The sequence below is a fragment of the Panthera onca genome, chromosome B1, assembly GCF_046562875.1.
Source record: "Panthera onca isolate mPanOnc1 chromosome B1, mPanOnc1 haplotype 2, whole genome shotgun sequence".
Taxonomy (NCBI): domain Eukaryota; kingdom Metazoa; phylum Chordata; class Mammalia; order Carnivora; family Felidae; genus Panthera; species Panthera onca.
The window spans coordinates 14940536-14965023 of NC_138342.1; the positions used below are offsets into that span (position 1 = coordinate 14940536).

At 38.1% G+C, this 24488-nt stretch overlaps 1 long non-coding RNA gene across 2 annotated transcripts in view; it reads left to right on the top strand.

Annotated features, from left to right (window-relative positions):
• Positions 1-24488, top strand: part of LOC144616053 (uncharacterized) — a 323120-nt gene that overhangs the window by 288573 nt on the left and 10059 nt on the right. The window contains exon 3 of one of the 2 annotated variants that reach the window (XR_013554933.2): positions 22470-22667. This is a non-coding gene — a long non-coding RNA (uncharacterized LOC144616053). Of the gene's footprint in view, positions 1-22469; positions 23247-24488 lie in introns of those variants that run through there. The other variant, XR_014137527.1, reaches the window with a different exon arrangement.

The following is a 24488-nucleotide window of genomic DNA, read 5'->3' on the forward strand; positions in this document are numbered from 1 at the left end:
GCAAGAATCAATTCAGAATACCCTCCTTCTTTGTGCATCCTTCCTTTAATACTCAGCATTGAAACACTCACCTTTGTGAGTTTGTTTATTGCACTTATCAAAATGTAAGTCTGTTAGTTGCTCATATGTCCATTGACCTTCCTGGAGGTCAGAAATCTTATCTCCTATATCTTTATTTCAGGATCCAGGTTCATTGACTAAATATGGAGCTATGCACTCTAGGGAAGGTGCAGATGAAACAAAGGAAATAGCTTCTTAACAGGACAGGTAACAGAGACTTCTGATATTTATCATATATGCAGAAATAAAATGAAACATAAGTCTCAGGAACGTTGATTGCTAATCAGTAGTTAAAGCTATTGAAAGTTCAGGTGAAGAATAACAGATAAGATCAGAATTTAAAGACCAAATTTATTCAGAGGAATAAACCTGGGGAGAAAATAAGAAAGAAAATCTAAGAAAGAGAAATGTTTGGGGCTTTCATCTGACAGGAGAGCAGGGACATACATTTGAGAACAGTAATGCCACATGAGGACAATTTATTCTGTTGCCAGAAAAGCTATCTTCTGCTTAGTGTGACCCATTTAAGTTGCAGGATTTCAGTAGCTGCCCATTTAGGGCAATCCATCATTTTCAAACCAGCAGCTCCACCCTTACTTGCAAAGTGGGTGGCAAATTACACAAAAAACAAATGGCTCACTTGTGCAATGAGATACTTTTTTCCCCAGTGGTCCCTGAGATGACAATTTGTTTGGTGAATCAACCTGGCCCTTCCATTGCTCACTGGAAGTGGGATGTAAATATGTCAACAAAGATTTCCAGAGTTTCTGGAAGCAATCAACATGAACCCTGAGGGAGACATGGCCCTCTTCTTTTGTTCCAGAACCATGCAAAAGAGCTGATATACTCAACTCTGTAATAACAGAGAAAAGATGGAAAGATGATTGTCAGAAAGTTATTTTTGTTAGTTAACTGTGGTAGGTGTGTATACATAATCCCACCATTCAACTCTATATTGTGGCAGATTCCAGGTTCCTTAGCCCCAGTGAGAGCTGGTAAGACATTCACAAAGTACTATCAGACTTAATTTCAAGTCCAAATAACCTGGTCCTAACCATGTAAAGAACACATGATGGTAGAGTTTCAGGAGAGGATTTTGTCAACTCTTAAATTTGCATCCAAAACTCATTTTTCTTGTGTTTAATCCTATACTTTGGAGTAGCTTTGCTCAAAGTTCGGAGACACCCTCACCCTCATCCCCATGGGCCCTCCCTCATACTTGATCTCATTTTTAAAATGTATTTATTTTTTTTATTGAGGTATTGTGGACATACAACATTATATTAGTTTCAAGAGTACAATATGTTTTGATTTTTGTATATATTACAAAATGATCATCACAATAAGTCCATACTTAGTTATAATTTTTTTCTTGTGATGAGAACTTTTAAGATTTATTCTCTTAGCAGTTTTTAAATATACAGCATTTATTATTAACTACAGTCACCATGTTGTACATGTTGTACATCCTCATGATTTATTTTGTAACTAGGAGTTTCTGCCTTTTGACTTCCTTCATCCATTTTGCCTACCCACTGTCTTCAGCAACCAGAAATCTGTTCTCTATTTCTGGGCTGAGGTATTTTTTATTTTAAGTTTTGTTTTTGTTTTCATTTTTGTTTGTTTTTTGGAATCCACATATAAGTGAGGTCATATGCTTATTTATCTTTCTCTGTCTTACTTCACTTACAGTAATGCTCTCAAGGTCCATCTATGTTTTCACAAATAGCAAGACTTCATTCTTTTTATGGCTGAGTGATATTCCATTGAGAGAGAGAGAGTGTGTGTGTGTGTGTGTGTGTGTGTGTGTGTGTGTTCTATATTTTCTTTATCCATTTATCCATAGATAGACCCTTATGTTGTTTCCATATCTTGGCTACTATAATAAGGCTGCAAGGAACATAGGGGTACAGATATCAATCTCATTTTTTCACCTTCCATAACCACCCAATTCTTATTTATTTGTTTGTTTATTTATTTATGAGAGAAAGAGCACAAGTGGGGGAGGGGCAGAGAGAGAGAGAGAATCCTAAGCAGGTTCCACAATGTCCACAAGAGCCTAAGCAGGTCCACAAGAGCCTGATGTGGGGCTTGAACCCAGGAACCGTAAGATCATGACCTGAGCCAAAATCCAGCATCAGACACTTACCCAACTGAGCCACCCAAGGCGCCCCAACCACCCAATTCTCTTAACACATGCAAGTCTCTGCTTTCTCTTGAGCCCTGTGTCATTGTCCATAATTACCTGTAGGAGATAGGAGTTTTGGATCCCGATGTTGGAAAAAAGTTGGGTGCAATCAGTGTTTCACCTGATTGTACCTGAAGTAACCTGGCTTCTGGGTGTTAAAGTCTAAGATACTATGAGATGCATTTCATGATGAATACTAATTAACTGCCAGCTTATCCTCTTTCCTTTGTTATACTCAATGATGACTATGTATTCTCATGATCTAAATTCTTTTACCAAAGTCCCCCATTGAGTATTTCTGAGGGTGCTAAGGAGCCAGCAACCCTGGATGCAGGTAATAAGGTAATGCATTATTTGTAGATAATTTAACATAGTAATAATGTGTGACTGAAAGCCTTCTTTTTTACTATTACTCTAACCCAGGAATTCTAAACAAGACCAGTAATGAAATACTCTTCCCTGCAGGGGCAGACTCTCCCACTGCTCCCAACTTCAACCCTCACCCTATTATTGAAGAGTCCACAGACTTCTTCAGAAAGAAGAGATGATTCCATCAAGGGAAAAGGCAATGCTTAATTAGTTCAAAGCTGTAGACTTCACACTATTTTCCATAATAGTCTAATCTTCCATTTAGGTGCTCAACAAATATTAAATGAAATGTTAAGTTTATATATGAGAATGTTGCAAGCAAAGGGAAGAAAACATGTAAAACAATTAAGGTTAAACTATACGATATGTTCAGATAGCTATATAAATTTAGAATTCCTGATGCATGTCACAGGAGGAGGAGCCAGAGCATGAGACCCTTATGAAAAATGAGGAATATGACTTGGGTTTGCCAAAATAGTAACAGATGAAAAGGAAGTAAAGGGTAATGATAAAGGAACACCAATTGAAGGGAGACACATTATTCAATTAAACATAATTTGAGCACCCCCTATTTAAGTGCCCGGGAGATATAAGATTTATAAGATGTTATTCCCAAGTAACTCACAATCTAGAGGGAGAAGTAGAAGGCAATAATAGCAAAAAATATAAAGGATGTTTTTGAGTGCTTTGTATATACTAGGTGTTTTCCAAATATTAACTATTTTGATAAGGCTGCAAAGCAGGTGTTATTATTAGCTTTTTATAAATGAGGAAACAGAAGGTCAGAGGGGCCAGGTTTCACATAATTTCAGGTGGAATGGCTGTTTTGTGAGGTCAGTCCTATCTTTTTCCACTGGGAAATCGGGAAGGGGAACTAAATCATATCTGTTTGGTTGCAGTGTGGGGTTCATAAGGCAGTGCCGGGACAATAAGATGGGAAAAGACAGTTGGAATCTTTCAAGGGGCTCAAACTATTGATGAAATCCTGACAAGAAAAAAAAAGCCATTTGTTAAAAAAAAAAGAAAGTGGATAAAATAAAAACCTGTCACAGAACAAATTGGTATCTTGACATTTTCTCTTAATTTGATTTTCTTTAAATCCTAGTACTGTTATATAATGTAAAAATAGAATTCTGAATAATATCTGGCCTAGTTCCATAAAGATTGCTTGAGACCTCAAGTTGTCTTATTAATATTATAAAACGTATTTCCAGGGATTCAAGTAGATTCACTCCAGAAGCTACATTAAAAAAAAAAAAGCAAAAATCGTAACTTAAAAGCATTACATTTATCCGACTCTCCAATGCCACATGTAAAAAATGTACGTATAAAAAAATGTACAATTGGGGTGCTGGGTGCCTGGATGGCTCAGTTGGTTAAGTGTCTGACTCTTGATTTCGACTCAGTTCATGATCTCACAGTTCCTGGGATCGAGTCCTGTGTCAGGCTCTATGCTGGGTGTGGAATCTGCTTGGAATTCTCTCCCTCCCTCTTCCTCTGCCCCTCCCCCCTCAAGAAATAATTTTTAAAATGTACACATATATGTGTGTGTATCGCCTGTTTAATTTCTGCAGTTTCACAATGAAATACAAAATGAACAGAACCGTGGGACAAAAGGTTGGATATTACTCTACATAAAATCGTCAGAAATGCTATATTTTTCAGTGGGTCTCAAAGTTATTGTAAATACTTAGTGAACCTTAAGTACACATCCACCCTGTCTTTTCTAGAGGGCTGTATGTGGAACACATTAGTGAATTACTTTCAAATATTCAAAATTCTGTCGTATGTGAGTCACAGTGAGGAGAATTTGAGGATATTTGAGTTCACTCCCAAGGTATCTCCTTTGTTTTCAGTGGTATTTCATGTTTGGTTCTCTGGGGCATTGCAGGAAGAAGGGGCAATTTGAAAAGGCCCTACAGAAGCCGCCTGTTTTACGTTAAAGAGCCTAGTCAGCTTTGCATTTGGAGTTGCTGTCTGTGTTTTATCCTGGGGCCTTGGGGATGAAAACTATTTCAGGACACTCTTCTGTTCTATGTGGGGGTCATAGAAGACCTTCAAATCAGAAATGCAGGCCTCCAGCCATCTCAAAGCACATTTCTCTTTACAAATTACTTGATAAATGAGATCATAATTTTAATAGATTATTCTAGTGTTTTTATATCATTTAGTAAATTGGAGCTCGGTCTTTTTGGAAACATACTCAAACCCCTCTCCTTCAACTTTGTATTGGAGTTCAGGCACCACTAAGAAAAATTGGATGTCAAAAAGATCATTTTTTTTCTTTTCTATTGAAATGATGTTTTCTTCTACCTTATAAGCCTAACTTTAAGTAGGCTTCATCCTCCCCTCAATTCTAATAATGTCCGTGAATATATGTCTATTCATGATAAAGAACATGATCAGGAATATTCTTAACTATTAGATATCTCATATATATTATTTTGGGGAATGTCTACCAAGCTTATAAACTCATTTTCTCATTGAAGAGTGAGAAACTGGAACTTGAACCATTGGTAACTTCTCTGCGTTACCAATGAGTACTTTATATTTACTAAACACGTATGGGCTTTGGGATCTGCGGTGCTTATCCATAAAAGCCACTTTTGAGTTAGCTTTAACAAAACCATTCTCCTATGCACATTCATTCACAAATTCCCCAGGTAGCTTAATCAGGGCTCTTTTGTTGTTGTTGTCATTTTGATCAAAATTCAATCCAAATTGGCTTGGAGGACCATAAACATTATGCAGGCTTAGACACACACACACTAAAATTTTAAAAGAAGGAGAGGAAAGTTGAAATTATTAGCCTAATAAACCAAATCACAGGAATCAGTAGTCTCAGTCATGGGTAGAAGAGCATGTTGTCCTATCTAATCAGATTTTTAACCTCTTAGACTGGCATTGCCCATAGGAATACATACTCCTGTCCATGGATGCCTCCTGGCCACATACATCTTTAGTTTAGTCACACAAATGGAAAGGACTTTCCATCTAACATTTCCACTTTGAAAAATTGCAAAGTAGGTCCTTGATTGACCCATCATGAATCACGTACCCTTCCTGAGATCAGTCGTTCAGGCCAGGTCAGTAAGGACATGTAAGAGGAAGACAGGTCTTACGGGACAATTTTCAGAATAGGGAGAGGAGAATAAGTTTTACAAAAGAAGAGAAGTAAGTGAAGCCATGTCCAGCAGGACAAAAATTCTGTGCTGGGAGCTCAGTTTGGGTCTTCTAGTACAGGAAATTAATTGCATGGAATAGTGGTCCTTGGCTTATTTGTCTCCTCCAGGAACCACTTGAAATTAAATCTAATAGTTTTATAACTTGTTCTGATCTTTTAAAACAGATATTCCATCTTTATTGAAGTATCCCATCCCGGACTTTAACCCTCCACTTACAGAAATGGATAGATCATCTAGACACACGGTCAATAAAGAAACAAGGGCCCTGAATGATACATTGGATCAGATGGACTTGACAGATCTATTTAGAACTCTGCATCCCAAAGCAACAGAATATACTTTCTTCTCGAGTGCACATGGAACATTCTCCAAGATAGATCATATCCTGGGTCACAAAACAGCCCTTCATAAGTATACAAGAATTGAAATTATACCATGCATACTTTCAGACCACAATGCTATGAAGCTTGAAATCAACCACAGGAAAAAGTCTGGAAAACCTCCAAAAGCATGGAGGTTAAAGAACACCCTACTAAAAAATGAGTGAAGTATCCCATCTCTATGTAAGTGTCCCTCCTCCTTCCACCACTGTAGATGGTGCTTTTTTCATTAAAAAGAGCCATGGTGAGGGAAGGGGAGAGGAGACAAGTTATTAACAGAGATGAAGTGAATGAGGACTCTCAAACAATAGGTGGCATGCCATGTCCTGCTTTCTGCCCCCTCCAGACCCCACTCTATACCCCTTCTATCAGAAATTCTTCTCTACTCCCATTCCCATACCTGTGGTTCCAGGAGGACAGGGGCAGGTTATCTCCAAGAAAAGAAAATTGTGTGGCTCTTATGCACAGCAGCAGTGGGCACGGTTTAGAAACCTTAAGTTTATTCTAGAACTTACCTTGGTTTTCAGCACAACCTGTATAGAAATGCTAATTGTTATGTGGTTATGACTCATTAAACAAAACAAACAAAAGTATTGATATCTGTGAAGCTCAGGTTAATTAAGTCTGAGGATTACTCAAAGCAAACTAAACGTAAGCAGATTTGATTCAAAAATTTTACAGGTAAGATGATTTAAAATATGTAGGAATCGGGTCACTAAGTAATTCCAGAGGCAACCAGATGTTAGCTGCCTCTGATTTATAATTTATATGCCATACCACTGAAGGTGGATGCCTGGGAGTAAGGGAGGGGATTTATGTTCTTGGTAACTAATGATACAACTTATAGAGAAGAGGATGTACTTACTAAGTTACCAGAGCACACAATCAATATGTGCAAACATACATAGGTCAGTCGAGAGAGAGATTTTCATATGAAAGGCTAAATTCTCTATAATTCAGCCCCAAACTGTAGATGCTTGTTTCATTTTGTCTAGTTCCTCAACTGTAGTCTCTCTGTGTCCTACAGTGTGTGTTTATCTCCTTGGGTCATTTCAAAATGTGCTGCTCACTCCTGTAGCTTGCCAGCGACATGGAAAGAGAAAGGACTTTTCTGAGTCATGGTGGCTCTTTTTCTGCACACCTGTTACAATGTTTCATAATGTCCTCTATTTCAACAACTTGTCCTTAGGTGGTCAAGAACTTACCACTCAGTCCTTCTGGGTATTATTTCTCATGAGTCATCTCAGAATCTCTGTCCCAAGTCAATCTTCAGCCCTTGCACCGTTGCTCACAGACTATAATTGGCCTTGACCCATTATTTCCTTGGGTGACAGAGACCAACTGGTTGTATGTCAAAGTCATTCCCTTTTGTTTCCTGGAAACACAGTTATTCTGCTTCTCCCAGTCTCCCTTGCACTAAAGTGTCACTATAGTGCCTCCTCATTAAAAAAAAAAAAAAAAAGACCTCCTTTTTTACAGCAAATTTAGGTTCATACCAAAACTAAGTTCTTGCTAAAGAGTCACGAGTAGGATGAATGTGCCCCTTTCAGAACTGTCCTATTAAAACCTCCTATAATCTCATGCATAAGCCTCTTTCCCAGCCAGCAACTAAATGGAGAATCCACTAAGGGTCATCCCAGGGAGAGGTGAAACCACAGATTGCAGGAGTGCTGATTCTTGAATGATCATGCAGATGACCACCTGGCTAAAAGCACCCATCTTATACTGTGGTAAGAGAACAAAGTGCACTTTTTTGGCCATCAAGATTTTGAGGTTCATCTGTTATGGAAGCAACTGTTATTTGGACTAGTAAACTTTCCCCTCTGTGTTTAGTCAACATCACCTAGGAAGAGTTCCGCCTCCTCCTCTCCAGTGCTTGGTAATTTTTGTTCACTAAATTTCCTTTTCGTCTCTTTCACTTCTCATTTAGTCCAATATTAGGACTTACACCAGTCAGTGTATGGTAACTTCTTAAGGATAGGGACCTTCTTTCTTTTATACATGCCATGGTACTTACAAAGCAAGGGACACAGCATGCAATATAGATGTGCTAATTGACCTAGAAATCCACAAGAGAAGTGTGGGAGTCTTTCCTCTGTGGCCAGGAGAGGCCTCTGGAACAGATAAATAAGGACAGATGTGTTTGCACATTCACAGAATACCATTCAAAACCACTAAACTATCACCTAGCTTTTGCAGGTGTGTTTTAGATTCTATAATCAAAGCAGGCAGGGGACCTAGTTTTACTGATTAGGTGACCATCACTCATAGCCTCGCCTCCTCGCTTTTTTTTAAATAGACTTCATTTTTTAGAGCAAATTTAGGTTCATACCAAAACTGAGTAGAAAGCATAGAGATTCCCCATATAGTTCAGCCCCCATATATATACAGCCTGCCCACCAATCTACATTCCTCATTAGAGTGGTGCATTTGTTACCATTGAAGAACCTACAATGACATTATCACTCAAAGTCCATAGTATACCTTAGGGGTCATTCTTGGTGTTGTACATTCTACAGATTTTGACAAATATGTAATGATATGTATTCGCCATTACAGTATTATATACAATAGTTTTACTGCTTTAAAAATCCTTTGTGCTCTGCAAGTTCATCCCTCTCTCCCTCCCTCCTAACTTCTGCAACCACTGATCTTTTTGTCTCCGTGGTTTTGGCTTTTCCACAGTGTCATGTAATGGGAGTCATACAGTATGTAGCCTTTCCAGATTGACCTCTTTCATTTAGCAGTAGTTAATTTAAGATCCCGCCATGTCTTTTCATGGCTTAACAATTCCTTTGTTTTTAGCGCTGAATAATATTCCACTGTCTGATGGTACCACAGTTTTATTTATCTGTCCATCTACTAAAAACATCTTAGTTGCTTCCAAGTTTTAAAAATTGTGAATAAAACTGCTATAAATAACTGATTGCAGGTTTTGTGTGGATGTCAGTTTTCAGTTCATTGGATAAATACCAAGGGATTTGGCCCTCTCGTTTTTATCATCAAAATATGTCAAATACATTGTTGTTCTTAGTGGTGATGGTGGTTGGCAAGCAGGTTTTATTTTTTTTTCCCTCCAGCTTACAAACTCACACATGGAAACCCAAAGAACTTTCAGTTAGCTTTTTCCTCTCAATTTCAAGAGTGGGCATCACCCAAAAGAAAGGGTTATGAGGATGTTAAAAAAAAAGTCCTATGTGCTACCTCAAGTCTAGCAAATTCATTCCTATGTATGTACTCAGTAAGCAGAACGTATCGGCCATAACTTTTCATAACCCCATAAAGATAATTCTTTTGGCAAGGCCTCACCTCCAACCTCCATTTAAATTACCCATTTTCCTTGACCTTTACTTCTTTTTGGTCCCTTAGGTGGGGTTCTTCACGTTGCTTCATTTTTATCGCTCTAAAATCTCCAGCCTTCTACACAGATATTGACCTCTTGTAGGACTTGTGTTGCTGAGGAAGGTGTAGTAGGAGCTTTCCTTCAGGAGGATGGAGGATGGACAGATGCCAAAACCTGGTCTGGACCATGAGTTCCGACCTGTCCTTTCTTGCTTATTAACTCAGATATCTTAAAATAACACTAGAAACAGCTCTCTTACAGAGGAGGGCTACCATCTTGTGAACAATTGTTAATGCTTCATGTTAATATTAGAAGTATAACTGTCGGGGTACCTGAGTGGCTCAGTTGGTTGGGCGTCTGGCTTCAGCTCAGGTCATGATCTCGCGGTTTGTGAGTTTGAGCCCTACGTCGGGCTCTGTGCTGACAGCTAGGAGCCTGGAGCCTGCTTTGGATTCTGTGTCTCCTTCGCTCTCTGCCCCTCCCCCACTTGTGCTCTGTCTCTCTCTGTCTATCAAAAATAAATCAATGTAAAAATATTTTTTTTAAGAAGAAGTATAACTGTATTTTTTACAAACACGAATGGCATTATGGAGGTGGTTTCATGACCCTATCTTTATTTCTGGAGTGATTTTTCTTTTTCTTCACTGCAACATGTGATGGAAAAGGTCATCCCATCACAATTAGTATTGAGAATGTTTAAAATGTGCTATTCTTTACTGTTTGACATCACAATTGGTATTGAAATTGTAATTAGTCCAAAAGTGTTACTATCATAATAAAGGGTGATTCCACGATCTCACACATCATAACAATCAATTCCAATTCAGTGGAAGGCAGTGTCTGGAACAGAAACAATCCAGAAAATGGGATAAGTGCCATGTTCCCATCTCGGTCCTCTACTGGGACTCTAAGTCTGCAGTTTCCCATCTACCATTCATCCTTCACAATGGCCAGCTTCAGTGCTGTACTACTGTATGTCTCTCTGTCTTTCCCCAAGTTGCCTCCCATGCCTAGAAGTCCATCTCCAGCTCTCCCACCCGCTGCCTACCTATAAATACCTTTTCAGCTTTTAATTTTTTTAACATTTATTTATTTTTGAGAGACAGAGACAGAACATGAGCAGGGGAGAGGCAGAGAGAGAGAGGGAGACACAGACTCTGAAGCAGGCTCCAGGCTCGGAGCTGTCAGCACAGAGCCTGATGCCGGGCTCAAACTCATGAATTGTGAGATCATGACCTAGGCCAAAGTCCGGGCCTTAACCGACTGAGCCACCAGGTGCCCCTCTTTTCAGCTTTTATATTTAGCCTTTAGATAATTTCCAGTAACTATAGTTTTCTGACTACCTTCACACTCTATCCTGACCTTCACAGAACCCACTCCTCTTCCCCAGGGCCACAACTCCAGAAATCAAGTCATATGGAATCCACTGGTTGGATCCTTCTAGAGGCAGCCTGCCTTCTCTTATGTGTTCCTTAAGAGTCGCATTTCACCATGAAGGTCTGAAGGCCAGGGCCTGTACCCTGTATGTGGTGAAACAAGAAAAAATAAGAAAAACTTTGATTATTGTTGAAGTTTGTTTATGTATTTTGAGAGTGTGGAGAGGAGTACAGATAGAAGGACATAGAGAATCCCAAGCTGACAGCCTAGAGCTTGACATGGGCCTCGATCTCACAAACTGGGAGATCATGACCTGAGCCAAAATCAAGAGTTGGATGCTTAACTGAGCCACCCAGGCAATCCAAGAAAAACTGATGTTTTAAAAATAAATCCCCATGTATAAATTCAGGAATCTGACTATACTGAGAGCCTGTTCTTTTTGCATATCTGATGTTCAATAGTTTCACAGTTTATGAAAATGCAAAGTAATGGGATTTTCTCAGTTTCTGTATTTGGCAAAATCAAAAGTTAGCAATCAAACTTGAGTTTTCAACTGTTTATTAAATAACTATTTATTAAATACATTTATTTATGCACTTATTTACTAAAGTAAATAAATACATACTGCTTTATAAAATTCACATATCTGCAGTAGCACCTGTCTACACTTTATTACAAATGCTCTTTTACGTAGACAAATGCTTCTGTAGATTCTTGGCCCTATGACGGTATGGATCATGCCTTATTCATCTGGACACCAGGACCTAGTACAGCACACGTTTAAGGAATATTCTCTACAGAAAGAATAGAGGGAAGAAACACAACAAAAAAGCAAGCTGGGCATTCGAAGTCATTTTCTTTTAATTTTCTTTTCTTGTAAGCACCATTTTAAGAAGAGTAAAAGGCTCCTCCCTTAAAACAATATGGTACTTCAAGAAGTCAATATTTGTCTGTGAACAAGCACTTCAATCTTTTATGTATACTTGTTAATCTCTATTCATATAAGTACATCTGAAATGTAGGTAAGAAAAATAGTTTGTTCAATGAAGTAAAACTGATTTCACATGTATAAGTGAGAGAGAGAGACTATCTTGTGCTTAGGGAATATAAAAATAATTTTAAAAATTAATAATAATACCAGTATTCATTCTTATGATATTTGTAAAATTTACTATTTTTTCACAACCATTGCCTCATGTGATCCTCAGAAGACTCATTGAATTAAGTATGAAATCTACTTCCCAGACAGAATGATCAGAGAGCCTCATTTCCGAAGTGGCAGAGTGGAAACTGAGAGCCATATATTCTGTCCTCAAGCACAGTGTTGATATGCTTTGTTTCTTCCCCCATAGCAGTCGCGTACCAAGCAGAGATGCAGCGGGAACAGAGCAATTTCTGTCTCCTATCCTCTACTCCCTCATGCGTGCAGAATCTCTTTCTACCGCACGAGAAGGAACATTTTATCATTGATATTGTTTAGATTTGTCAGTGTATGGTGATAATAAAAAACAGACTGATTGTTTTTATTGTTGTTTTTTAAATTCTGGACCTATAATGCATCACCCCTCTTTTCCTGCATCCCGAGGGGCAATCGCTGCCCAGTCATCAGTACACCTGTATGTGTTAGTCAGGCAAAGCCAACTGCTATGGCAAATACCCCTAAATATCAAATGATTCTTTTTGCACAATAATAGTTTATGTTACAGAACAGTGCAGTATAGTTCTTTAAAGGCTCGGTTTCATGCAGTCTTTTAGAAATCTAGGCTCTTTATCCTGTACCTCTGTACCATATAGGTCCTGTTCTCCCTATTCAGCCTGAGGAAAGAGAGAGCATGAAAAGCATCATGTAGGAGATTTGACTGGTCAGGCTTGTGAGTGGCATCCATCAGTTCTGCTCAGGAAGATGGCACACATCACTGCAAAGGAAGCTGGGATATACGGACTACCTCTGTACCCTTGGGGATAGGGAGGGAGATCATTGGGTTTTGGTGAATGCAAAGTACCTCTTGTTACACCCTGTGCCCATGCTTTGTTTGCTCTCTGGGCTAAGCCGATGAATAGGATCCTGGCCATGGTGGATGTCTATCAATCATGCATTTGGCATAACATTTTGCAAGTCCTTATTGAAATATGAGCACTATTTTTCTGGCAATCAAACTTTTCTAATGCTAACTCCCTTGAATTATCATTATCAGAAAAACTCAACTTGTTGATCATTTTATAGTTTGCAGATAATTTTCACATCAATTTTCTTATTCTAGCTTCACCATTACCCTATGGATGGTCAAGATCTATTTCTTTTCCCATTTAGTACATGAACCATCGACACTCAGCAAGGCTAATGGGGTGTCCTCCCTTCATCAAGTAGCTGACAAGTACTCTGAAAACAGAATTCTGTAAGGGGATATATGTCAGACACTTTCTAGTTAACCAACCAATATTTATTCATCCAGTTTCTTTATAAAAACCATTCTCATTTCATTCAGATTTGCAGCAGATGGTAGTTTTATGGCAGCTCAGGGCAATAAGTTGGAGTCCTTTCTAAAAAGGGACAGGTAGAGCTGATTCTGCCTTCTCTTTTCTTCTTGTATTGGTCAAAGGCTGTTGATGCTTACAACAACAGAAATTTATTTTCCCATAGATCTGGAGGCCACAATTCCAAAAACAAAATCCGGGGCAGGACCATGCACCCTTTGAAAGCTCTAGGGGACAGTCCTTCCTTGACTCTTTCAGTTTCTTGTGGCTCCAGGCTCTCCTTGGTTTGTCTGAACAACTTCAGTCTCTGCCTCCACTTCACATGCCTTCTCCTCCCACCTGTGTCTTATTTTCTGTTAGGTCTTACAGAGGCAGTTACCGTCTTTGGAATCAGGACCCACCTGGGTGATCCAGGATGATTTCATCTCCACATCCTTAACATACTGCAAAAACACCTTCACCAAATAAAATCACATGTACGGGTTCTGGGTGTTAGAATGTGTACATATCTTTGGGAGAGCTACCATCCAACTGGCTACACCGTGTCTCCAGTAATGGTTGCCCATTATTGCTGTAACAAAGGACCACAAACTTAGTGGCTAAAAACAAAATGTGTTTACCATCTTATAGTTCTGGAGGTCAGAAGTCTAAAATTAGATGTCCTTAGTGCATCCCTTTTGGAGGCTTTAGGAGGGAAAGTGTTGTTTTGCCTTTTTCTGCTTCTGCAGGCTGTCTGCATTTCCCTGGCCCAAAGCCCTTTCCTACATCATCGCCAACCATCGTTTCCATCATGTATCTCCTCCAACTAACTACCTCCTTACTGTAAGTGCTCTTGTGATTATGTTAGGACCATTCATATTATCCAGGGTGATCTCCCCATCTCAGCATCCCTAACTTAATTATATATGCAAAGTCCCTTTTGTCATTTGGGGTCACCTATTCACAGGTTCTGGGGATTAGGGTGTGGTATGTTTGGGAGGCCATTATTTAGTCTGTCACACCTACACCCTCCCCACCCCAACCAAAAACAAATGTGCATTGAATACATCAAACTTTGATGAATTAAATTAAGTTCTGGAGTTGACCTAGCAAGGATGTTGGGATATGAGGTAGATGTCCCATTCTGTATGGGCCAGGGTTGATGCCGGTGAACGTGGTGAACATGCCCTATTCCTCTCACAAAAAAGCCAGCAGTTGGGATTGCCAGGGCTCTGGTTACTGACCTCTGATATTTGGCTTCTCCTACTCTTAGAGCAATGGATTTTAATTTGCAGCTCTCTCCCTTGTGGGAAGCTTAAAGCACTCTCCAAGCATTTGGCTTATTAATCTTCATAATATCTCTGAACACCCCTGTGAAGTTATCAAAGGGCAAAGGAAAGAGCAGCAATAATTATCCTTATTTCACAGACAGGGGAGATTGTGACAGGAAAGTGATTCAATTAAGTTCTCTAATGAGTTGTGGAGAAAGACACAGAAACGACCCAGATCTCCGGAAAAGCCCATCCATTCCTCATCTCCTCTACAACTGTTTCACTTTTACAACTTCCTGACTAAGGATTTCTTAAAAGCGTGGTCTGGGCTTTCTGGCAGGTGAGTTATTGAAACAGATGTGCAGGCTACATCCACTTGTGCATATCTGCCTGTGTCCAGTGTCACTGCCTTGGAGGGGAGGCTTGAGAGCTATACATCCCAAGGTGGATGAGGCCAGAATGAACCAACTTCATGCACTTGCATGAAGCTTTGTGGGCCTAAGGTGAGCCAGGCTTCAAAAACCTTTTCTTTTTTTTTTTTGAATTTTTTAAAATATTTATATTTGAGAATAAGAGACACAGAGCACAAGCAGGGGAGGGGCAGAGAGAGAGGGAGACACAGAATCCGAAGCAGGCTCCAGGCGCTGAGCTGTCAGCACAGAGCCTGATGCTGGCTCAAACTCAGGAACTGTGAGATCATGACCGGGTTGGTCATAGACGAGGACAGATCTTAACTGACTGAGCCACCCTTTAACAGGCTCCCCTTTAACAACCTTTTCTAAAGGAAATTCTTGGAGATCATTCTGTGATGGGAGAAGAACAAAGGCCTCTGTCAGTGATGTTTCCCCATTCATATTCCTAAACCAGGCACTGACTGAATCACATTGATCAAAAACTCTATAGTGTGCTCTTTCCTTTCAAATTCATCCTTTGCACTGTAAGATAATAGCACTTTTCAGATTTTGTGTCAGGCAAAGAAATTCACCAAACTGAGGGCAAAACTCTGAGAGATTATGGATGAAACAGTAGAGAGCAGAGGCTGTATAGGATCTCACTCTGTTAACCTCCCTTCTTCATTTCCCTCAGTTCGTGTAGGTGAGTTTTTTGCAATCCAGCTCAGGTATCCCTCTATTCGTGTGTCTTTAGTTATACTGAAATACATGCGATTTTCTGAGTATGCCATACATTTTCTCATTTTATTTCCTCTCTGTGAAATGCATTTCTCTCTTATACCTAATTCTCTTGATTCCTATTCATTCTTCAGTTTATAGGTCATTTCTGTTTAGAGTCCTTCTCTTTCTCCCTAAGACTGAATGACAGATATCCCTACACTGTGCTCTATGACACCTAATATGTGTTCCAAAAATATTTGTTAAATGAATACTAAGTTAAATGTTCCAACATTTTTTAAAGTTAATATTTGAGATACACTTAAAAAGAATCATCAAGCAAAGAAAAACAAAAAGCAAAGACGAACCTCATCTAACACATCCGTAGCCCTTTATTCTGGAATCTCATTTCTAGGAAATTTTCTTAAGGAAATAATCCGAAATTCAGAAATAATTTTGGGAAGATGATATTCATGGTAGCATTGTTTAAAAGCATAAAAAATTGAAAACAATATAAATTGTCAAATATAGAAGCAAGGCTATATTGTGAAAGAGATTTTATTCATCCATTAAAATCCTCCAATAAGAGTTTATAATAACAAAGAGAATAATTTTACAGTAATGTTACGTAAAGAAAGTAGGCTATAAAATTGCATACAATACCTAGTAAAAATGTATTTACGAAAAAAAAAATCCAAACAACCACAACTTGGAGTAAGGAGATAACAGTGGAAAATAATCTGCAAGAAACAGATACCAAAATATTGGGGTAGTAGAGCTATGGATAATGATCTTTTATTTTATATTCCTTAATATATTTTAAAATGTGATAAACTGGCATAAAAATAAGTTCATTAAAATATTAGTACTTTATAATAAAAATCCCTATGTTGACAATTTCTACAAAATATGTACGAAAAAATCCCCATACCCGTATAAAACCAACTAGCAGTAACACCTAATTGTATTTTAAAAAGGCATAAATTCATTAAAAGTGTAAAAATTAATGAGTTTTCTTCTTTCCTGGAAGGACTTGAATATTTCTTTTGCAGTTCAACTGGCAATAGATTTAACATTCTCATACTCAGGACAATTTCTTAATTTGCTTGTAGTGGACATATGTTGTTGTTGTTGTTGTTTTCCTGCCCGGGATTCTTTCTGTGTTCTTTGGCATCCTGATTTTCTCTTGGGGACCACTTGTGCTATATTTGTAACCTCTGGGGTTTTCATGGGGATGGGCACAAGACTCAGGTCAGTCAGTCATTTTATTTTATTCCCAGCAACAGGAATTGATCCAGAAATGGGATAAGAGCCAAATCAGGTTCATGTCAGGAATTCTTAGGGTTTTGTTGAAACTTCTAGGAGAGAGGTACACATTTTCTTACAATCACCAATACCAGGAGCTGTAAGATTAGAGCTGCAGGGTCCTGCCTTTGCCAACATTAGAAACAACCTGCTGGAGAATGATGCAGTCCCAGAGAACAGTGCTGAGAGATGGAGAAATGGATGGTTAAAGAAAGATTAATAGACAGAGAGAGTCAAAGTGAGAGGGAAGAGAATTCCAGTTATTTTATTTAATTTCTTGGATCCATTTGTGTCTGAAATAACTTGAGACACTGCATTTTCTATTTATGTTTAAACTCTCTTGAGTTACATTTCTATCCTGTGCAATCTGAAGAATCCTAATTCTTCATTCTTATTCAAGTGCCTCACAGATTTGTTCCTTTTCTTCTACCCATAAACATAGCATCTACAGAGAGAATCAAAGGAAAAGGCAAGTGTAAATGTTTCAGTTGCGGAAACATCTAAAGAGCCAGCCCACCTTGTTAAGGTAATGTGTCCTGTGCCATTTTTTCATTGAGGTCCTTGATCATACTTGACTGCTCCACAGTCACCTGCTTTCAGCTCACAAGTTCAAATACATGGAACACCTTAGATTTTTAGATTTCTCAGCTATAATAGTTGATTGAATTCTTAGCTGTTTGTATTTTTCTTCTTTCACAATTTATATTTTGTACCATCGGTAGTTTTCAAAAATATCATCTTCAAGGAGTTTTGATTTCTTACGATTAATTACATAATTATAGTATATATTTTATTGAATTTTTATTGAGATATTTACTTTAGCATCTCTTAAACAGATTCTTTGTCTGCCATATCGTAGAGGTCTCCCAATGTTGTTATAATTTGTTGTCTTGAAATGTTTATATACAAAATGTTTTTATTATCTTAACTGGAGGTTAAGTGAACAAAATATCTTTTTTTAAATAAAATAAATATTTTCCACATTTACTTATAGAATTAAATGGTAATTATCAGAGCTGAAGATCTGAGAATCTTTATTAGTAAAACTAAGTACTTGATTCTAGGCTTATAGATGATGAAAGGAGAATAAACACCCTCTTCTCTGAGCCAGTGAGATGCTGCTAAGAACTTAATCTGGGTTTTTCTTTTCACTATGCTTTTTCCATGAGATTTTTCAATCAGTCCCTTGAATAATAAATGACTTCTCAGTGAAACACCAAAATACCAGATAATTTTCCTGCACAATTTTCAAAAACAACAACAACAACAAAAGAAAAGAGAAAAAATCAACTCTTTCTCCTGGGACACTAGTTGGAAGGTAGTATGGATGCAGCACCTGGGTGACCAGGGGTAATGGAGTTTATAATAATTAATTCACAGCAGCTATTCTCTAGTGATCAAAGATTGAATCATATGCAAGTGTGGTTTTAATTTCCTCTTTTAAATGAAGAACAAGCAAAAGTATAAATCACGTATCCAGTTCTGCCATAAATCTCATTTGTTCCATTGCTTGCCGACAGTCTGAAAGAAATATTTTATTCCTTGCATTCCTTGTCCATATCAGTTCATTATATTTTATTCTTTCCAGTAATAAGTAAGCGTAGGACATGCAAACTCTGAAGTCATTAGCAATGATTTCTCTCCTGCCCCCAAGATCGACAGTGACAGGCAATCAGACAAGGAAACAATGCCGGTGTCTCTGTAGATTGGAGTTTACATTCCAAAGGACACAAGATACACGCACTACTACATGTGAGGGGCATCTTGCAGTGATTTGTGGGTTGTAGTGAAAAAAAAATAGTCTCCAGCAACCTCTGGTTTTAGAAGATAAATTTTCCTCAATTCTGAAGCCCCAAACTATCTAGACATTAAACTCTTTGAAACACCAGTGCTTTGGAACTCCTTACATCCACCCATAGGATTCACTGACAAAAAGCTACAAAGACAGGAAAATACCCTCAGCTTATATATTTTTTAACCTTCTAGAAACCAAGCTTTTCCGAAAGATTTCAGATGCTTCAGATTCCAAGAGAGAGTCAGGACTTTGAGCCAAATTTGTGAGATGTTTTATTTTCTCTCACAATCCCACTCTTCCTTTGAAGTTTTGCAGACTTATATATAATTTTCTCTTTGTTTATACTTTCAAATGTTTGATATATTTTTGTGGATTCATAGATTTTGCTAGGGAAATGGCTCTGCTTGATGTAATAACCTAATAGTAGATAATACAGATGATTTTCCCCTTCCTCTCCAAAATAACGGTTTTGCCCCAGTTACATATTGATATGCTGAATTAGAAGTATAACGTTCCAAGAATAATGAAAAACGTATGCGAGATGTCTTTAGTCTTTTATATTTAGACCAGTTTAATAGAGAAAAGTATTAGAATTTTGATCAGAATGTGGTGCAAATTTGTGTTTGTTGACCATAAATTTTAAAGTAAGATTATGACTCATCTTGAACTTGTAAAGATACATATTTTTGTATAATATCCCCCAAAGTCATAGCTCATCACTTTGTAAGCAGGGAAATAACTTTCAGAAAAGGAGTCATGGATTGCAATTCTAATCTCTATTTCTTTGCTACATCTTATTGTGTAAGTCATTTGATTTATTAGCTTCTTTGGCTTTCTCTCAGAGAAAATAGTCCTTTCTTCCCACTTACTCTCAAGGAAAATGTTGAACATCATGGACATTTGCAAAGATAATACAGTTTATTTGAAAGAACATCAAACCAAGAATAAAATTGTCCGGGCCAAATTATTTAAAGTTATCCTCTTCTGGGGGATAAGTTTTTCAATAAATAGTCACATCTCTGGGTCTCTGTTTCCTAAAGTATAAAATAAGGGATTTTGAGTAGTGGAAGTCTAAGTTTCTTCCAAATTATAATAAAATAAAGAGCTTTTGGTGTTTTCTTCTCTTCTCCTTCTATGAGAAGCAGGCCAAAGTAAACTTGAGATAAGAAAATGCATGTATAGGATAAAAGATAAAAATTATGATACTGTGTAACAGAAAAAATATGCCAGTGCTTTTAGGAACACACACAACCTTTTTGGCAACACCCCCCCCCCCCACACACACACACACAGGTAGCTGGTACAACCTTCCTAATTATTTTGTTGTTGTTATTGTTGTTTTTGTTAGGTAACATTATTTGTATTTTACAGATGAGGAAAACGAATCACAGAGAATCAAACAGAATAGTTTGGCCAAAGTCTCACAGCCAATTAGTGTCAGAATCCAACTTGAAACACACAGGCAGTTTGGCTACATAGCTTATGCTCTTAAACTCTCAGCTATAATGTCAGTTTTCTCACTGAAATGTGATAGTCCAGGATCTTTATAAATGTGGTAAGTTCTTACATTGTTCAGAGATACCTGAAAGACTACCTCTGGCCATGAACAGAACCTCTATAGCGATAGCTTGCCTTCAAAGCATAATCCCAGGAGTCCTGTCTCATCATTATACCTTCTTTACAAAGAAATAAGTTGCTCCTAATGACAGAGCCACATGTTGGTGGAGAATTATCTGTGTGTTTTGGTTTGTTGCAGCTAATTCATTGTAGTCATGGGAAATGGTCTCTCTGATATTTGCTGTACTCTAATTTCCTGAACAATATGTCCTTTTCTCTCATGTGTCTCCTCTGGAAGGCCTTCCTGAGGTTTCCTGCAGTATTTTAATTCTTGTGGATTTTGCAAAGTGGTTTTGTGACGTTTGAGACTAGAGGCAGAGTAAGAAAATGTTAACCGCTTACTTCCCTCATCAGAGGAAGGAACAACTTGAATGATGACACCAATAATAAGAATGATAATAAGATGGGATTTTTTAATCCATATACAATCCAGAGTTGAAGTATTTATTTCCATTTTGGAAAGTTTACTTTAGCAGTGGTATAATGCATCGTAGGGGAACAATACTTATTAGGAAGAACCAAGTCGGGGAATGTAGCAGTAACCCATGTGACAAATGATAGTGACCAAATTGATACGATGGTTAGAGAAATGGGAAAAAACGTTGTTGACTGAACTGGAGAAATATTAAAGAGATGATTTTGCTGAAATGGTACAATGGCTTGTGATGGGGGCGGGGGGTGAGAGAGAGAGAGGAAGTTGTTAAAGTAATACCTACATATCTAACTTCAGAGTTAGGAGGATCATGGACAAATTACTTCCCACCTTTAGCTTCAGCTTCTTCATATGTGAAGGAGACATGCCTACCTGGTGAGCACATTGGAGCATTCCAGGGAAAGAGCAAAAGCACCAGAACAGAGGCAGAAGGAGGTAATGCTCATTGAAAATATTATTATTTAAGAGCCATTGGCAAATTATTATTTTACCATAGACTTGCAAAATGTGTAAGAAGCCTTGACAAAACAGGTGACAAGATGAACAAAATGCACCGGGACAGGATTCTTTTCTGGAATCTTAAAACAATTTTTTAATTGATTTATTTTGAGAGAGAGAAACAGAGCATGAGCAGGGGAGGGGCAGAGAGAGGAAGAGAGGGAGGATTCCAAGCAGGCCCCACGCTCACAGTGTGGACACTGACACAACACTCAATCCCATGAACTGTGAGATCATGACCTGAGCCAAAATCAAGAGTCGGACACTTAATGGACTGAGCCGGCCAGGCACCCCTCTTTTCTGGAATTTAAACAGCCAGAACAGTAATAGTCAGAAGTAATTTTAATTTTTTTCAAGTCTACTTATTTATTTTGAGAGAGAGAGAGAACAGAGGAGGGGCAGAGAGAGAGAGAGGGAGAATTCCCACCAGGCTCCCCACTGTCAGCATGGAACCTGATGTGGGGCTCGAACTCATGAACCATGAGATCATGACCCGAGCCAAAATCAAGAGTCTGATGATGCTTAACTGACTGAGCCACCCAGGTTCCCCAGAAGTAATTTTAATTTATAGCTCTTTTGTGAGAGAATTAGGCAAATTATAACTAAACATACTTCTCATAAGAAGGAAAAATTTGAGAAATCCTATGTGTTAACTAACTCAACACAAGACCATGCTTGTCACCAAAGTGGGCAAGGGGGTCTCAAATTAGATATGCTTCTGGAAAGACCCCACCCCCACCCCCAGTACTTACAATCCAGTCATCAATATCTGTGTGCAGAGCATTAGAACTCTCATTCTTCCCTCTGTGTCTGTAGGCTGGAATGCAGAAGAGTCACAGGGTGACAGCAGAAGGTATTTGCTGAAGACGGCAAAGCCTTCATTGGCCGAGGTCTCTAAACACGTTTATAGAGAAGACCACGTGTGCCTAACTGCTCACCTACCCACTTCTATTACTTGTGAAAGAAGTAAACCTGTATAATGTTAAATTACTGAAATTTTAAGGTGTATTAAAACAGCTGGTTTTATTTTAATACAGTATACATTTTACTAATTTACTTATTTTTCTGTTTGCCCCACCCACCAGGAGCCTGTAAGAGATGGAATCCTTGGTGCTGTCACTAAACAACCCGGAGCAAAGCCAAAAGTCACCTACCTCCAGACATCTTTCTGTATGAGAGGAATATACTCCTATTTGTTTAAGCTACTATTACCTGCATTTTTCCTTTGCTTGGAACCAAGAGCTTTCCCAGCTGATAACACCATTAGTGAGGCTAACTGAAAAGTAAAAGTCAGTCTCAGATGTGGGGTTCTGAATGACAGTTCTTGGTCATGTCAAGCAGAATTTAGCTCCTTTGTGTGAGCGAAGCAAAATCAGGTTTATTCAAACAGGAGGAGCACTTATAAAAGCTTTGTTGCTTTTGTGGAAATTTAGCTTTTTCATCAAAATGCTTGCTATGTTTCTATATGACAATCGTAAGGTACTTGAAAGTAAATTTTAAAAAAAACCTGGCATTTTATGACTTAGTTCATTCTAAAAAATGTTCTGCCATTTCCTTGGCTGTGATAGAAATTTTGTTTACATAGTCGTCCTCTTTCTGTGAGAACCGAAATATTGGCCAAGCACAATAAAGCGTGTGCTTAACATCGCTAATGTAAACACTACATGTAGCCCTGTTCCTTTGTCAGAAATCAGATGGATTAAGACTGGGATAGAAATTTAAATGTCATAAGTGTATATTCAGAAAGTTACTTTAATTTTCTTTTTTAATCCCAGTATCAGTTTATTGAGATGTCACTAGCCTCTTTCTCTTGGGGAAAATAAAAATTAAAAAATAAATAAATAAAAATGGGAAAAATTTCAGTTAGTTGATTTTTTTTCATTTGAATTCAGTTAAATGAAAAACAGTGATATTTTCCCATGCCAGGCAAGTGAAACTGGAAAGATTATGTAGAATAATCTATCATGAATTCAAAAGAGCTTGGGAATTTTTTTGTATGTTTTCTCACTGGTGGAAATGGTCACTGAAGCTAACACAAAGCTTTAAACAATTAAGATTGCACTTCTGAATCAATGTTAGTTGAGTCAGAAAATTAGTTGTAGTAACACTTTTATTTTGGACATAAGATTAATTTATTATAGAAATGCTTTATTAATTAATTAATTAATTTGTTAATTACCTAGCCTATTTATTACCATTTTATTCACCGAATTAACTAATACTACCAAACACTCACTATATGAACATTCTCTCTAAATAACAACCTTGCTCTAAAGAGAGAGTTTAGGGTTGCAGGAGGTATAATGGTTTTGAAGTCAGACATTCCTGAGTCTGAAGTCCAGCTTGGCTCTATGCTTCTTCTGTGACCTCAGGGAATTTAGGTAAGGCATCCACACTCCAGCTTTCATCTTCTCCTAATGGACGCTACAGATTTGATTCCAGGATAAGGTGAGATAGTATATATAAAATGCCTAGCTCAGTTTCTAGACCGGAGGCAGCTCTGGATATGTGTTCTGTTCTTAAAGAGTTGACAACATAGTCTATCACACAAAGGAGGTATGGATAGAACAGTTGGGGGGGTGGTTTGTGCAGAAAAGGAAGCATGGAAAAGATGACCTATGAACTGAGTGTTGATAAAAGGGTCTTATCTGAACGTGGAGAGACGTGTGGGTGTATCTTCTATTGCCCCTTTAGGAAGGAATATCTTCTTGCTTCTCGCACAGCAGCAGAGTGATGTATTTTTTTCAGTATTAACTGCACATCAGCTTCGTTAATGTACTGGATGATTTGAGTTCTTCCTTATTATCCCTCATTATTTGCTGTCTTGCCCAATTTAACGTCATCCATCTGAAAGCTGGAAAATTGTGTTTAGATTCTTTTTCATTGTTGTTTGGGTTAAGCAGGCTTGAAAGTGTTGAATCCTTAATGACCCATCTTCATTATGTGAGGAAATTACATAATGCAGTGTACCAGCTTGGCATTTAACCTTAAATTTTAACTGCATTATTTAGCCATTAACCTTATGTTTCATGTGACCCCCCATTCTTAGGATGATCAGTAGAGGCTCATTTCTGCATTATTGTGGGATATATTAAATTAAATTT